The sequence below is a fragment of the Sciurus vulgaris genome (assembly GCF_902686455.1).
Source record: "Sciurus vulgaris genome assembly, chromosome: 2".
Taxonomy (NCBI): Eukaryota; Metazoa; Chordata; class Mammalia; order Rodentia; family Sciuridae; genus Sciurus; species Sciurus vulgaris.
The window spans coordinates 57,616,396-57,632,914 of record NC_136462.1 but is presented as its reverse complement, the minus strand read 5'-3'; the positions used below and the strand labels follow the sequence as shown (position 1 = coordinate 57,632,914).

Genomic DNA, 16,519 nt, shown 5'->3' with positions numbered 1-16,519 from the left:
GCAGGGGGAGGGCCAAGGTGATTCAGGCAGGCAAGGGACCAGGGAGCATTACTTAGCAGCTCCTTGCCTGCAGTCCTTGATAAAGGCAGGTAAATTTGGTAATCAATGAGCTCCGGAGATCCTTGACATTCCATTCTCCCAGGAGCAGTCTCCAACTTCCAGAGGCAGATGGCTTTCATGGCCTTCGTTTCCTGATCCCCTATTTCTACACTAACTGCCTGTCCTTAATTCTGGTTTCACCACCACCGCGCCTCGCAGCACTGCGCTTCTTTGCTTCTCCTCTTCTCCTTACTCCGGAGGTCTAGCCAGCATGATAAGTGCCAGCAGAGCTGCGGCAGCTCCTCTTGTGGGTCCCAGGAAGCCATGGCTGCCCGTCACCAGGATGGCTGGAATGGTCTTAGCCATGAAGCTTTCAGGTTTGTTTCAAGGCGGGATTATGCATCGGAAGCAATCAAGGGTGCAGTTGTTGATATTGATTTGGGTACTACCAACTCCTGTGTGGCAGTTATGGAGGGTAAACAAGCAAAGGTGCTGGAAAACGCTGAAGGTGCCAGAACCACCCCTTCCGTTTTTGCCTTTACAGCCGATGGTGAAAGACTTGTTGGGATTCCAGCTAAGCGACAGGCTGTCACCAACCCAAACAATACATTCTATGCCACCAAGCATCTCATTGGCCGGCGCTATGATGATCCTGAAGTATAGAAAGACATTGAAAATGTTCCCTTCAAAATTGTCCACGACTCCAATGGTGATGCTTGGGTTGCGTTTGTGTTGATGAAGATGAAAGAAACTGCAGAAAATTACTTGGGTCACACAGCAAAAAATGCTGTAATCACAGTCCCTGCTTATTTCAATGACTCACAGAGGCAGGCCACCTAAGGATGCTGACCAGATATCTGGACTGAATGTGCTTCAAGTGATTAATGAATCCACAGTTGCTGCTCTGGCCTATGGTTTACACACATCTGAAGACAAAATCATTGCTGTGTATGATTTATGTGGTGGAACTTTTGATATTTCTATCCTGGAAATACAGAAGGGTGTGCCTGAGGTGAGATCCACCAATGGGGACACTTTCTTAGGTGGTAAAGACTTCTACCAGGCCCTGTTACGACACATTGTGAAGGAGTTCAAGAGAGAGACGGGTTGATTTGACCAAAGACAACATGGCACTTCAGAGGGCGCAAGAAGCTGCTGCAAAGGCTATATGTGAACTCTCCTCATCTGTGCAGACTGACATCAATTTACCATATCTTACAATGGATGCTTCTGGACCCAAACATTTGAATATAAAGCTGACCCGGGCTCAATTTGAGGGGATTGTCGTCACTGATTTAATCAAGAGGACCATTGCTCCATGTCAAAAAGCTATGCAGGATGCAGAAGTCAGCAAGAGCGACAAAGGAGAAGTGATTCTTGTTGGTGGAATGACTAGAATGCCCAAGGTTCAGCAAACTGTGCAAGATCTTTTTGGCCGAGCCCCGAGTAAAGCTGTTAATCCTGATGAAGCTGTGGCCATTGGAGCTGCCATTCAGGAAGGTCACAGATGTGCTGCTTTCAGATGTTACTCCTTTGTCTCTGGGCATTGAGACTCTGGGAGGTGTCTTTACCAAACTTATTAATAGGAACACCACTATTCAAACCAAGAAGAGCTAGGTGTTTTCTACTGCTGCTGATGGACAGACTCAAGTGGAAAGTAAAATGTGTCAAGGTGAGAGAGATGGCTGGAGACAACAAACATCTTGGACAGTTTACTTTGATTGGAATTCCCCCAGCCCCTCGTGGAGTCCCTCAGGTTGAGGTTACATTTGACATTGATGCCAATGGGATCGTACATGTTTCTGCAAAAGATAAGGGCATTGGACATGAGCAGCAGATTGTAATGCAATCTTCTGGTGGACTGAGTAAAGATGATATTGAAAATATGGTTAAAAATGCAGAGAAGTATGCAGAAGGAGACTGGCGAAAAAAGGAACAAGTTGAAGCAGTTAGCGTGGCTGAAGGAATCATTCATGACACAGAAACCAAGATGGAAGAATTCAAGGACCAATTGCCTGCTGATGAGTGCAACAAACTAAAAGAAGAGATTTCCAAAATGAGGGAGCTCCTGGATCAAAAAGACCTCGAAACAGGAGAAAACATTAAGCAGGCAGCATCCTCCCTTCAGCAGGCATGATTGAAGCTTTTTGAAATGGCATCTGAGAGAGAAGGCTCTGGAAGTTTTGGCACTGGGGAACAAAAGGAAGATCGAAAGGAGGAGAAACAGTAATAGTACTTGGAGCCAAAAAAACCCCACATTCTATCTGAAGCTTAAGAGTGAAGGAAATTCCTGAGAAAAAAATGGGCAACCTTCAGTCTTTACTGTATTTTTACAGTATTCAATATATAATTTCTTTAATATGTAAATTTAGTGACCATTAGCTGATGAACATTTAATGGGTGATAATTCTACACAGTACAAAGTTCACAATGTTCTCTCCCTAGCCTGTTAATTTTCAGCTGCATGTGAAAGGGTTGGGGGTAGGTGATTTACTAATCATTATAAAGACTTCCTGTTGGTTCATGCTGAAGTGGCAATATTTTCAAGGGGTGAAACTATATAATACACAATGAAGGAGATGCACCATGACCTGCAATGAGACCATAATGGGGATGAAGATCCTAGTTGGTCAAGAGTACTGCTATAAAACATGGGGTCCTTCGGCTGAGGCCTTGCAATGCAAGACAGCTAGCTGTGCTGTGTTTGTAGTAAGTGGGGCAGAGGAAGCTGGGTCAATGGAAAACTAAGCTATATATGTTAGGTAACTTTTTAAATAAGGTGGTTCTTAAATCCCTAATGTTCCTAAGGCATACTTTTCTAGTTGCCCTCTGGCCCGTTTGGCACCTACATCTTTGATGATTGTTCTTTTTGATCCATTCTGGATTTAAAAAATAAATAAATAAATATGAAAAACATCTCAGAAAAGAAAAAAGAAGAACAAAAAAGGAGGCCAGCTCAGTGGCGCATACCTCTTATCCCAGTAACTCTGAAGGCTGAGGCAGGAGGATTGTGGGTTCAAAGCCAGCCTCGGCAACTTAGCGAGGCACTTCACAACTCAGTGAGACCCCTGTCTCTAAATAAAATATAAGTTAAGGACTGGAGATGTGGCTCAGTGTTTAAGCGCCCCTGGGATCAATCCCTCACCCACCAAAAATTAAAAAAAAAAGAAGGATCTCAAACAACCTAACCTTACATATGGAAAGAACTAGAGAGAGTACAAATTAAGCTCAATGTAAGCAGAAAGAAAGAAATATATATTAGAGTGGATATAAATGAAATAGATACTAGAAAAAATATACTATAATGACAAATGTAAGAAATAAGGTTTACTTTGGCAAAGGTAAACAAAATTGACAAACCTTTAACCAGAATAATGAGTGGAAAAAAAAAAGACATTGGAACTGATGCAGCAGAAGTACAATGAATAGTAAGAGACAGCCATGCACAGTTGCATGTCAACAAATTGTAGAAGAAATTGGAGAAAAGTATGACTATTCAATGAAAACCCTATCAAAATTCCAAATGTTTTCATGTACATACTTGAAATTTGCTTAGACATTAGACATGAAGTGTTTGTTTTGTAACTAAAAAAAAAAAATTAAGTGATATGCTAATTAGTCAGATTACCGTACCGTAATTATTTCACAGTACATGCATATGTCAGATAATTACAGTATGTTTTAAATGTATGCATTTTTATTTGTCAATTATAGCTCAAAAGCTAGAAAAAGATCAATACAAAATCAATGATCTATAGGAATTGGTGGTATTTTCTATTACATTTTCCTTTTTGGTATCGCTTCACCTGAAATCTTATCCTCCTACAAAACAACCACTTAGCCATGTTTGAAACTGATATTTACTTTGATATTTTATGAAGCCACTAATTTGTTGCACTGTTTATTCAAGTGAATTTAATATAAAAAATAAAATGAAGCTTGGTTATCTGTTATCTGAGAAAATCAAAACAATATCTAAGGACTGAGAAACAGCCACAAAAAGTATAAACATGCATAATAGGAATGATATAAATACAACAACTACAATGAGAAATAGAAGAAATATTTGAAGTAATGACTGAGATTTTTCTTCTAATTAATGTCAGAAAACACAGTTCCAGTAGGTTCAAAGAACACCAAACTGCAGAAATTAAAAAAAAAAAAAAAAAAAAAAAAAGCTAGGCATATGATTTTCAGCTAGGCATATGAAACTAGGCATATGAAAAACCAAAGACAAAGTAAGAATACTGAAAGAGGTCAGAAGAAGAAACACTATATTTATAGGAGAACAAAGAAGAATTACATCTGACTTCTCAAAAACTAAGCAAACAAGAAAAGAGTAGAATAGAATATTTAAAATGCTGAAAGAAGAAGAAATAGTCCATCCTAGAATTCCATACCCTATAGAATTAAACTTCAAAAATGAAGAATAAAGATTTTTCTCAGACAGCCAAAGACCAAGAGAATTTATTGCCAATAGACCTACCTTGCACAAAGTGTCAAAAGTTGTTTTGAGAAAAGTAAAACAATATAAGTCAGTTACTTAACTCCCATAAGGAAAAGGAAAAGAGTAAAGAAGCAGTAACTGAAGGTATTGTTAATATAAAGCATTACCGTTTGTTCAAAGTAATAATAGCAAAAATTGTACTTTATGCATGCTTATGTGTGTAATTTTTGTGTATGTATGTATGTATACATACATGTATACTGACAGTATTTGTGTGATAGATAGATAGATAGATATAGATATGTGCTTATGTATGCTTATCCATCAGTAAAATGAATCACAACAATAATCCAAGGGAAAGGAGGAATAGTGTAAGGTACTCAAACTACCCATGAAGTGTGTTCACTTTTACTTGGAAGTAGATTTGCATTAGTTGTAAATGCACAGTTATTCACCATTTAATGATGGGGATACGTTCTAAGAAATTCATCAATAGGTGATTTCATCATTGGGTGAACATTAAAGAGTATTTACACAAATATAGATGGATGGATGGAACTACCTACTGTGCATTTAAGTTATATGATGTAGTTTATTGCTCCAGAGTCACAAACCTGCATAGCATGCTACTGTCTCAACACTGCAAGCAATTGTAACACCATGATCAGTATCTGTGTATACAAACGTATCTAAACACAGAAAAGGTAGAGTAAAACTATGGAGCAAAGACTTTTTATAATTACATACCTATTTAGGGTACGTGCCAAGAATGGGACTCACAGGATAGGTATTGCTCTGGTTGAGTCAGTGGATAAGTCAAGAGTAAATGTGAAGAACGTGGAATATCATCCAATACTGCTGTAAATTTTATAAACACTGTAGTCTTAGGTACATTAAATTTATAAAAATGATTTTCTCATGTTGCATGCCTATAATCCCAGTACCTTGGGAGGCTTAGGTAGGAAAATCGCAAGTTCAGAGCCAGCCTCAGCAAAAGCAACTCAGTGAGACCCTGTCTCTAAATAAAATACAAAATAGGGCTGAGAATGTGGTTCAGTGGTCAAGTGACCAAGTTCAATCCCCAGTCACCGGCCTCCCCCACAAAAAAATGATTTTTTTTTTCTCTTCAATAATAATTCTCTCTTTTTTACTTTATGAAGTATTTATTTTTTCTTCTTTTGTAACACTCAACCTAAAACACAAAACACATTGTAGAGCTGTATATTTATTCTCTATATCCTTACTCTGTAAGCTTTTTAATAACTTTTAACTGCTTAAACATAGAAAAAAACACACATTAGCCGAGGCCTGAATGGGATCAGGATCATCAAACCACACTGTCTTCCACCACCATGTCTTGTGACTCTGGAAGATCTTTAAGGGTGCATGCAGCTGTTGTCTTCCATGATAGCAATGTTACCTTCTGGAATCCCTCCTCAAGGACTGGCCTAGAGTTCTTCTTGAGGAGATGTCCTTCTTTCCAGAAATGTGCCCATGGTGGTTTGTTTGGTTTGTTTTCCTTTTAAATTTTTCTACTAATAAAAACCTTTGGTGTTGGGATCCATGTTCTCATCACTTTATGGAGTTTGTTGAGGTCCACAAAATCTTTTGCTAAACCCTCCACTGTGATTTTCCTTGGCATTCTTCTTCTCCTGCAGTTTCCTTTTCTTTATCTCCTATTCCACTTAAAATTACTCCTCATTAATCAATTCTTTAGGGACTACTTGTAGGAGCTCCTCAACGTCCTTTTCATCTACACCAGATTAAATCTGTTTGCCATCCCAACCAGAACCTTGTTGATTTTTACAACCTCTTCATTCTTGATAAATCCTCTGAAGTCACGGGACAAACCTTCTTCCAGAAGACTATGCACATATTCTTGTGACATCACAAGCTCAAGCAAGGGTCTTTATACAGGCACAGATGATATAATCATTTTCCAGAATTGTGCGAGTGTTCTTGCAGTATCTTCCTCAGTTGCAGAAATAGCCTGGACAAAGGTCTCAACTCCTTGATCCATCAATGGAGCCAAAGAGGTGGTGTTTGGAGGAACAAATACTACTTAGATATTGGGAGGAATGAATACAAGGAAGATGAACAGGAATATTATTGACAATAAGCCAAATCTTGAAAGGTATGTCATTCTCCAAATAGATCTTCATTTTCTGATATTCATAACTTCTTATTTTGCTCCTATACCACACTGATAGTGTGTGGTTATCGATATACTAGCAGGTCCTAAAATTTTTCACTGGGCCAGATTACAAAGAATTTCAGTTGGCAGCCTGAAACACTGCCCCAAACAAGAAGTCTTGAAACTGCAGGGCATGTTACCTATGCCTGTAATCCCAGCAACTCAGGACTGAAGCAGGAGGATTGCAAGTTTGAAGCCAGTCTCAGCAACTTAGCAAGACCCTGTCTCAAAACAAAATAAAAAGGACTGGGGTATAGTTCAGTTCTAAACAAAAAATAAAAGCAGAAGTTATCAGTATTTGTGGGATAAGTTAGAAATTTAGAACATTGAATGCATATATTGCAAAGGAAAAAGATCTAAAATCACTCATCTAAACCTCCCTTTTAGAAAACTAGATAAAGAAGTGAAAATTAAATCCAAAATAAGCAGAAGAAAATTAAGCTGAAATCAATGAAAATTAATGAAACAAAAATCTGATTCTTGGAAAAGATCAAAAAATTTTAAGTCTCTAGCCATACTGAGAAAAAGAGAGAGCACATAATTTATTAATATCAAAAATTATTTTAGATTTTTAGATAAATATCAAGGAATAGAATAAGTGGATCACATGGTAGTTCTAGCCTTAGTTTTTTCAAGGAAATCTCCACACTGATGATTCCCATAGTAGTTGTATTAATTTGCAGTTTCACCAATAATGTTTGTGTGTTCCTTTTTCACTACATCTTTACCAGCATTATTGTATTCTTGATGATTATATTGTATTCTTGATTATTATTTGTATTTTTGATGATTGCCATTCTAACCAGAATGAGTTGATGACTTGCATTTCCTTGTTAAGGATTGTGAACATTTTTTTTTTCATATATTTCTTGGCCATTTGTATTTCTTCTTTTGAGAAATGTCTGCTTGGTTCATTTGCCCATTTATTGATTTGGGATTTTGTTTGTTTGTTTTGGTGCTTTCTTAGTTCTTTATACAATCTGGATATTAATCCTCTGTCAGAAGAGTACCTGGCAAAGATTTTTTTTTTTTCCTATTTTTTAGGTTCTCTCTTAATGCTCTTAATTATTTTCTTTGCTGTACAAAAACTTTTTAATTTGATGGCATCCCACTTATTGATTTCTGGTTTTATTTCTTGAGCTTTAGGAGTCTTAAGGAAGTCAATGCCTACACCTATAAATTGGAGTATTTACTCTTTTCCTGAAGCAGCTACAAAGTTTCTGGTCTAGTTACTGTACTGTAGCACTATATGTATATTAATGTTTATAGCAATACAATTCACAATAGCCAAATTATGAAACCTAGGTGTTCATCAATGGTTGAATAAAGAAAGAAAATGTGGTATATATATACAATGGAGTTTTACTCAAGCATAGGAAGAATGAAATTATGTTATTTGCTGAACAGATGTTATGTTATTTGGAATGGTGAATGGATGGAGCTGGAGAACATCAAGATAAGTGAAATAAGCCATACTCAGAAAGTCAAAGGTCAAATGTTTTCTCCCATATGTGTAAGTTAGAAAGAAAAAGGGAATACAAAAGGGATCTCATGAAAATAGAAGGGAGACCAGTAGAGTAGAGAAAGGAGAAAAAGGGGGAGGGAGAAACGGAGGAAAATGGGAGGTACTAAGAATTTAAATTAAAAAAAAATATATGCTATGTGCTTGTATAAATATATCATAACACATTCCACTTCTATGTATAATTATAATGGATTGATAAAAAAACAAATAAAAAGGAGCCCAGGAGAGTAGAGGAAGTAGAGCAGGGAATGGAGGAAGGGAGGAAGGTTTCTGGGGAATAAAATTGATCAAATTATGTTATGTGCATGTATGAATATGTCAAAATGAATCCTACTATTATGTATAAATATAATAAATCAATAAAAAACAAGCCGGGTGCAATGGCACATGTCTATAACCCCAGCAGCTCAGGAAGTCGAGGCAGGAGGATTTTGAGTTCAAAGCCAGTCTCAATAACTCAGCAAGGCACTCAACAACTCAGTGAGACCCTGTCTCTAAATAAAATACAAAAAAGGGCTGGGGATGTGGCTCAGGGATTAAGCACCCCTAGGTTCAATCCCCAATCTATCACATAAGATAGAGATCATCTGAATAGGCCTATAGAAAAGAAATTGAATTAATAAGTAATAATCTCCCCAAACAGAAAGCATGGTGCCCAGATTATTTCACTGGTGAATTCTACCAAGCATTTAAATAAGAAATTATGCTAGTGTTAAGAAAATCAATAGAGGATAATGTTAACATTCAAATATCATTCTTCCCAAATCTATAACTAGTCAGGCAGCCTGTTATTAATGAAAATGAATTGCTATAAATCCATACTTGAACCATCTCTCCTGGCCAAGCAATTACATACAACTGTATTCCCATATTTCTGCCATTTTAGAGGATTCCCTTTTACTCCTAGATCAGCCATGAGAGGAGCTGAAATGTATTCTTCTTTTTAGCACAATTATTACCATGCAGAGGGATCAATATACCAATCTTGCACTTTACCCCTTCTAATAACTAATTAGAATACTCCTTACAAGATTTTAGACATGATTCTGGACCTGGTGCACATTATTTCCATTTCGCAATGCAATGCTATTGTGCACCTCCAATTATATATTTCACTAAATCAGATGATACCCAGTTCAAGAAGTCCAGGATTGGAGAACCATACTCAGCATTTGTGATCACTTCATCCAGCCAGGGTTTGCTTTATAAATGGAGAAGGTGTCAGTAGGAGAGAATATGACTTTCATCTAAAAATCATAGGGGCTTGAATTATTATTTCAGAGGTGAAATTATAATAATATTCAGAGGTGAAATCATAATATGTCAGAAGAAATTATTATATTATTCAGAGGTGCAATGAATAGTTATGAGAGTCATAACTTAATTGGTCCATCTGAGTTTAAATGGACTAACTGGGTGATGACTGTAGGCAGGTGGGGTATGGCTGAAGGAAACAGGTAACTGGGGTGTGCCCTAGAAGGATTCATCTTCCCTGAAGTCCCTTCCCCCACCTCTCTGAGTTTTGGCCACCATAAGCTAAGCAACTTTCCTCCACCACGCTCTTTCACCATGATGTTCTGCCTCCTCTTAGGCCCAGAACAATAGAGTTGGCTGACTGTGGTCTAACCTGTGACACCATGAGCCCAAAACAAGATTTTCCTCCTCTAAGTTGTTCTTGTCAGGTGTTTTGGTCATAGTGATATAAAGTGACTAACACGACCATTTAGGAAAATCAATCAAACAAACAAAAAACACCTCTTTTGAAGAACCTAACAAGCCCTAAATAATGATCAAAAGGCATGAACAAGCATTTCATAGATATAATATGCATGAAGGACCAAAAAGCATTTGAAAAGATGCCCAATCTTTTTAACAATTAGGAAAAAGGATATTAAAAACCACAAATAACATTTTATACTCTCCACAATAATAAAAATTAAAAGTATGACAATATTCAGTATTAATAACAGTGCAGAGTAACTGGAAAATTTAAACTCAATACAATCACCCTCATTGCAAATTTGTAATTACCTTGTAAGGTTGAATATATACCCCACACAATCTATCATTATATACTGGAAAAACAGAAATATCATTTATATGAACAACAAAGTTATGTAGAAGAATTAAATGACAACATCATTTCATTTGCAAACAAATAAACAAAAGTCAACATTCATGGTCTTAAAACTGAGTAAATAAGTCACTACATATTCATACAAAATAATATTTTTTATACAAAATTATGTGGTATACAAATACCAAACATGTATATATGTCAAAAACATAATGTTAAAGTAAAAGCAATTTTTATAAAAAAAAAAAAACACTACATTGTATATTTTGTATATAAATTTTTAAATATGCAAAGCCAAATACCATATAAACTTTTGGAAAATATATAAGCTTCAATTTGACATTGTCATTTTTCTAGGTGGAGAAAGGTGAATTTCATATAGTTCACCATAAGAAATAATTGTAGCCAAATTATAAAGAAAGGCAATAAGGTGCTTAATAACAGCATTCAGTATTTGTTTATCCATGTGTTTGTCAGGGATAAGATGATGGCAATGGAGCAGTTAACAAATCATAATTCTTAAAATCCGTTCTCCTGCAATATTTTTTTTACTAGAGAATAATAATTAACAAGTTAATGTCATACAAACAAAGCAAAAAGGTAGACTTTATGGGTTTAGAGGAGGTTACCTATCTTATGTGCAAGTCACTGAAAAGCTCTCTGAGTGAGTACAACTTCGGAAGAATCCGAATGACAGGTACCATTGACTTTCTAGGGAAGAGCAGAGGTTCTCTGAAAGAAGGTTGTGCTTGGCTCATTCCAGGAACAGCAAGGAGGCAGCTAAAACAGAGCAGGTTGGCAGTAGGTTTGGAAGAGTGATAAAGAAGTCAGGGATCAGTTCACGTAGAGCTCAACAAGCCATTCTGTCTTTTACAGCATTAGATGGAAAGCTGTTGGAGAGTTTCAAGCAGAAAAATGATGTACCCAGCTTTATGTTTTATAAAGATCACCTTGGATACAAATGGAGAAGAGATTGCAAGAGGAAAGGGAGAAAAAGTGAAGACCAAATAGAAAGAAAAGTAATACTCTAGGCAAGAGGAAATAGTGGTATGGAACTAGCGTGGTGCCTTTAGAATTGGTGAGAATTGATTTTGAATATAATTTTGAAGGTGAAATCCAGCAATTTCCTGATTGTGAGACAAAAGAGATGACTACAAGCTGTTTGTCCTAAGCATCTGGAAGATGAGGGGGAATTTTCAAGATGGAGGTTGGGTAATGGTAGCTCAAAAAAGAGATTTTGATTTTAGCTACATTAAATTTGAATTAGATATTCTTGCCTACATGAAGAAGTTGAATATGAAATTAGGTATGAAAGTCTAGTATTCAAAAGGAATTTCTAGGTGGTAATAAAGCCTAGGATATTCAAATATGGAAATCTTCAGTGTTTTCGATGAATGTTGAAAAGTTGAGGCTGGGTTAGATGACTAAGTAAGTCAGATAAAAAAAAAAAAAAAAGAGCAGTCACGTGTGTGGACTGAGAGCTAAGACCTGGGGCACTACAATGCTCACTGGTCTGGAGGATTTAGAAAGAACAGCAGTAAGGTAAGATAAAGGCAAGCAAAAATGGAGTCCCATTCTGTAGGATCTATCTTCATGTCATTAATTGTTTCTAAGGAAAAATGAAATTATATGAAATTATGGCATTTGTCAGTGAATGGAATGGGAGACTATCACATTAAGAGAAATAAGCCAGTCCCAGAAAACCAAAGTCCAAATGTTCTCTGTGATATGTGGATGCTAACACACAATAAGGGGACAGGGAAGAACAGAAGTTCATTGGATTAGACAAAGGGGAATGAAGGGAAAGGAGGAGGATGGGAATAGGCAAGTTGTAAAATGAACTGGACATAACTTACCTACGTTCATATATGAATACATGATCAGTGAAACACCTTACCATGTACAAAAAGAAGAAAAAGATCCCAATTAGGATGCTATACTCCATGTATATATAACATATCAAAATACACTCTACTGTCACGTATATCTAAAAAGAACCAATTTAAAAATGTGGAACCCCAAAAGCCAGTGACACATATTTCAAGAAAGAGGGACTTACCCCTGGTAGGAAGGATGATAATAAGATATCAGGATGAAGAGTAGCTTGATGATATTGGTGCCATTCTATCTCATCATCTGAATGGTTTACAATGGAAATCATTTCTTTATTTGTGACAGCATATGTTACAGTTTGGATGGGAAGTATCCCCCAAAAGCTCAAGTGTGAGACAGTGCAAGAAGGTTCAAAGAAGAAATAATTGGGATGAAAGAGTCTTAATCAGTGAATTTCTCCCCTGACAGAGATTAACTGAGTGGTAACTGAAGATGTAGGATGTAGCTGGAGGAGGTTGGAATTGGGGCATGGCTTTGGGTATATATATTTATATCTGGAGAGTGGAGATTCTCTCTCTCTGCTTCCTGATCTCATGTAAGCTGCTTCCCTCTGCCAGGCTCCTCTGACATAATGTTCAACCTCACCTCAATCCTCATGGAATCAAGCTAAACTTCTATGTGCTAAGACCTCTGTAACCATGAGCCCTTTATGAACCATTTTCCTCCTCTATAGTTGTGCTGGTCAGGCATTTAGTCACAGCAGCAAAAAGCTGACTAAAACAGCTTATATTATTATTTTTTCATGTAATAAATATCTAACAAAAATGGTGAAAATAAGTTAAAAATTCATTGCCAAGGAAAAACATTCTTTCTTAGGGAGAAAGAGGAGAAATTATATTGACATGTTTTAATAGAAAGTAATCCACCACAGAAGAACATTCAAGTAGAGACACGCACTAATAGTTACAGCATCCCTAGCTGTAGAAACTGTGTAACAGTTAGACTACCACATAGTTATTACTGCTACTTAATCCAAGAGAAACTGATAATTTTTATGAACAGTGAATACTTGACATAACATTACATATTCTGTCTTTTAGAATCTCGTGATATAAGTCATCCGTAAACAATTTTACAATATTTTTAATAAAACATGCTCAAAACCTTTACAACTAAAGCTGCAATGTTTATAGCAAAGCCACAATAAAAATGTAGCCCTTTGGGTTTATTCATTTCTCTTATAAATATACTAGAAAAAAAAAAACAATTTTGTCTTAGGAACAAAAAACTCATTTTGAAAACTTTTCCCCTTAAGAAAGAATAATTCATTAAAAACTACCGAAAACCGCCGCTTCCTAGCCCGGGTTGCTTCAAGCAGCTCATGCCGCTTCTTGCTCTTTCCACCCAACCAGCGGGACAAAAGACACATACTCTTCCAAAGTTCATGAAGCAGCTTCCCCTTTATTCGGATAACACACCCTCAATATATAAGCAGGCTCATGCATAAGCAATTATAACCAGATATGTCCATCCAATCCTGTTAAAGGTCAAGCGATCACTCGCTCAAGCATTCATGTAAAGTATATCTGTCCACGCGCTAGGCGGCTGAATTGATTATCATACAGCCAATTGTAAACTCTTCCTGCCTTTCTCCAGGCATAATCAGGATGCCGTTTGCTCTCTGCCAGTCGCCATCTTTAGATGCACGTGGCGTAACCCTGGGCTCCGGGTCTCACCTGCCACAAAAAACATTTTCAAAGTTGTGCTTTCCACTGTTTTAACATTTAAAAAGTCCATAAAAATTTATCTTGTGCCTTGATAACCACTTTCCCAATGAGAGAATGAAATAGACTTCCAGAACAATTTCTATGCTTGAATCCATATTGAAAAATGATAAGAACTGGTTATTTTTCCTGACCCATAATTGAAAAATGGTCACAGCAAGCAGTGAGAAATGGAGCACCCAAGAGGGATACCACATGGCAAGCAGCTCAAACAAGAGTGTTCACAGGTTCATTACCAAAGACAAACAGCATAGAGTCAGCCAGCAGAGCTCTCTTCCTCTTAGTTGCAGCTTCTTCAGCCCTTAAGGAATATAATGAAGCCACCTCATTAGTGATTAGTAACTGACCTTCACATAATGTTGGAGATTACTTTCTAAAGTCCTATTTAAATATATGTCAAGCAAATCATTTCAGAAGAAAGCAGGGAGATTTCCTGTTGTTCCTGGAGGGTGTATTGCTAGCATCCAGTTAAGTGCAAGATGCAGAATTAGACTCTCACTTTAGGATAATTTTCTATATTAAAATGGCTAGAGATGAAAGAAACGTTCACTAAAACCTATAGATATCATTTTAACCCAGGGTGTATGCACAACTCAATCTGCAAGAACATCAATTGAATTCATACTGATTCATTGAAAACTTCCACTGATCTATTTAAAATATCAAGCTGAAAATTTGACATCGTTATGCGTTATGGCAGGAAAAAATTGTGTAATTTTTTGGAGTCACATAAACATAGCCCGTGAATACTGATGATGTGAAATACAGAATTTTTTTTTTAATGAAGCAACTCATTTTATCCATTGACAGACCTCCTTACAACTGGAAAACATCATTACCTAGTTTTCTCCCACTCTTCTATTTAAATGATTTGTCTCCCATGGGAATTTTAACAATATATATTGTGGAGTAAATTATTTTTGTCCCCCAAAATATTTTTCTATATATGTTTCCATTATATCAAGATTAACCATTCATATCATTTTAAATAATTTGTTCATTATCATACTGCCATCAATTTTCCAACTAAAATATCATCTTCTAAATTGATTTTTTAGCATTCATGATTGTTTAGAGAGATAAAATATTACTTTTATCACTTTTATCTAAAGCCATGTACTCTGTTACTAATTACTATGTAGAATTGTGAGGCAACACACACACCTATCCAGAAAAATTACAGATGAAAAATTTCAGTACAGTTGAAGCTGAATGTAAGCAAAGCTGATAGACAACTGAATAAAAATAAATGTGTGACTTGTTTTTATCAACTTAAGCCAGATTGTTAACACCTCAGAAGGAAATGCTGCTGATAAATGAATTAATTCAAGCTCTATTTACAATTATATAGTGAACATTTATCATGTAATTGTTTTCTGAAGTATTAATATTTGTTAGTGAATTTCAATAAACTTGAATTTCCATAAATATTCTAGGACAGATGTAATTAAATATGTAATAATTATTTGTGTAATGCCTGCCTACTATACAATGAGAAAAAAAAATAATTGCTTTTATTACTCCAGAACACTCAAAGCATAGTGTTGAAGGAATGAATTAATAAATGACTGATTGAATTATTGTATACAATAATGTCTGGTTTAAGTCAAAATTTCCACCCACTGATAATAGAGCATTCTGTATCAACAGCCTATTCTTCAGGATAGAATGATACATTTCATAGTTGTTCTAATGACATTTTCTGCCTCAACTGAGTGATACAGAATATGTTTATACACTTTTTTTAGATTGCCATCAAATTAAAACAACAGAACAAAATCATTTAGGAGAAAACTTAAAGATCTCCTAAAATAATAGCTATCGATACTCAGAAGGAAGCCAACATGGAAAACACAAGATTAAATGGTTCGTAGCTATGATAACCAAAATTTAAGACAATGATAAGCTAGAAAGGAACATACTTGAAAGACGTACTGCCCTCAAAATTAGTGCAGCCATTATGAAAAACAGTCTGCCCACATGGTCTAGCAATCCTGTGTCTTAATAAATATCCAAAGGAAATAAAATCAGTATCTCTTAAGTTACCTGAGATCCCTCATTCATTGAAGCACTATTCACAACAGCAAACATATGGAGACAAACTAGGTGTCCATCAATGGGTGAATGGATAAATGTAAGATATTATAAATACACATATGCATATATATGTATATACATGCATGTGTATACATATATACACACATATACATGTATACATATGGTAATGTTATTTATCTTTAAAAATAAGGAAACTCTCTCCTTTGCAACAACATGGATGAATCTAAAATATATTATGCTGAGTGAAATAAGCCAGACCCAGAAAGACAAATATTTCATTATTTCACACACAAAATCTAAAAAAGTGTAACTCATAGAAGCAGAAAGTAGAATAGTGTTTGTCAAGGGTCAGGGTGCTAGAGGAAAGAGGGGAAGATGTTGGACAAAGGGTACAAATTCTGATTATTCAGGATGAATAATTTCCGGGGATCTAATATATATCATGGACTGTTAATACTACTACATTATATACTTGAAATCTTCTCCAAGAGGTAGATCTTGAATGTTCTTACCACACATACAAAACGATAACTATATGAAGTGATGAATATTGTTGGGGGCT

The 16,519-nt window shown here is 36.0% G+C and overlaps 1 pseudogene across 1 annotated transcript; it reads left to right on the top strand.

Annotated features, from left to right (window-relative positions):
• The first annotated feature begins 310 nt into the window (after window positions 1-310).
• Window positions 311-2,284, top strand: LOC306649632 (stress-70 protein, mitochondrial-like; annotated as a pseudogene). Its single transcript has one exon. The product of its transcript is annotated as a stress-70 protein, mitochondrial-like (transcript).
• Window positions 2,285-16,519: the final 14,235 nt, after the last annotated feature.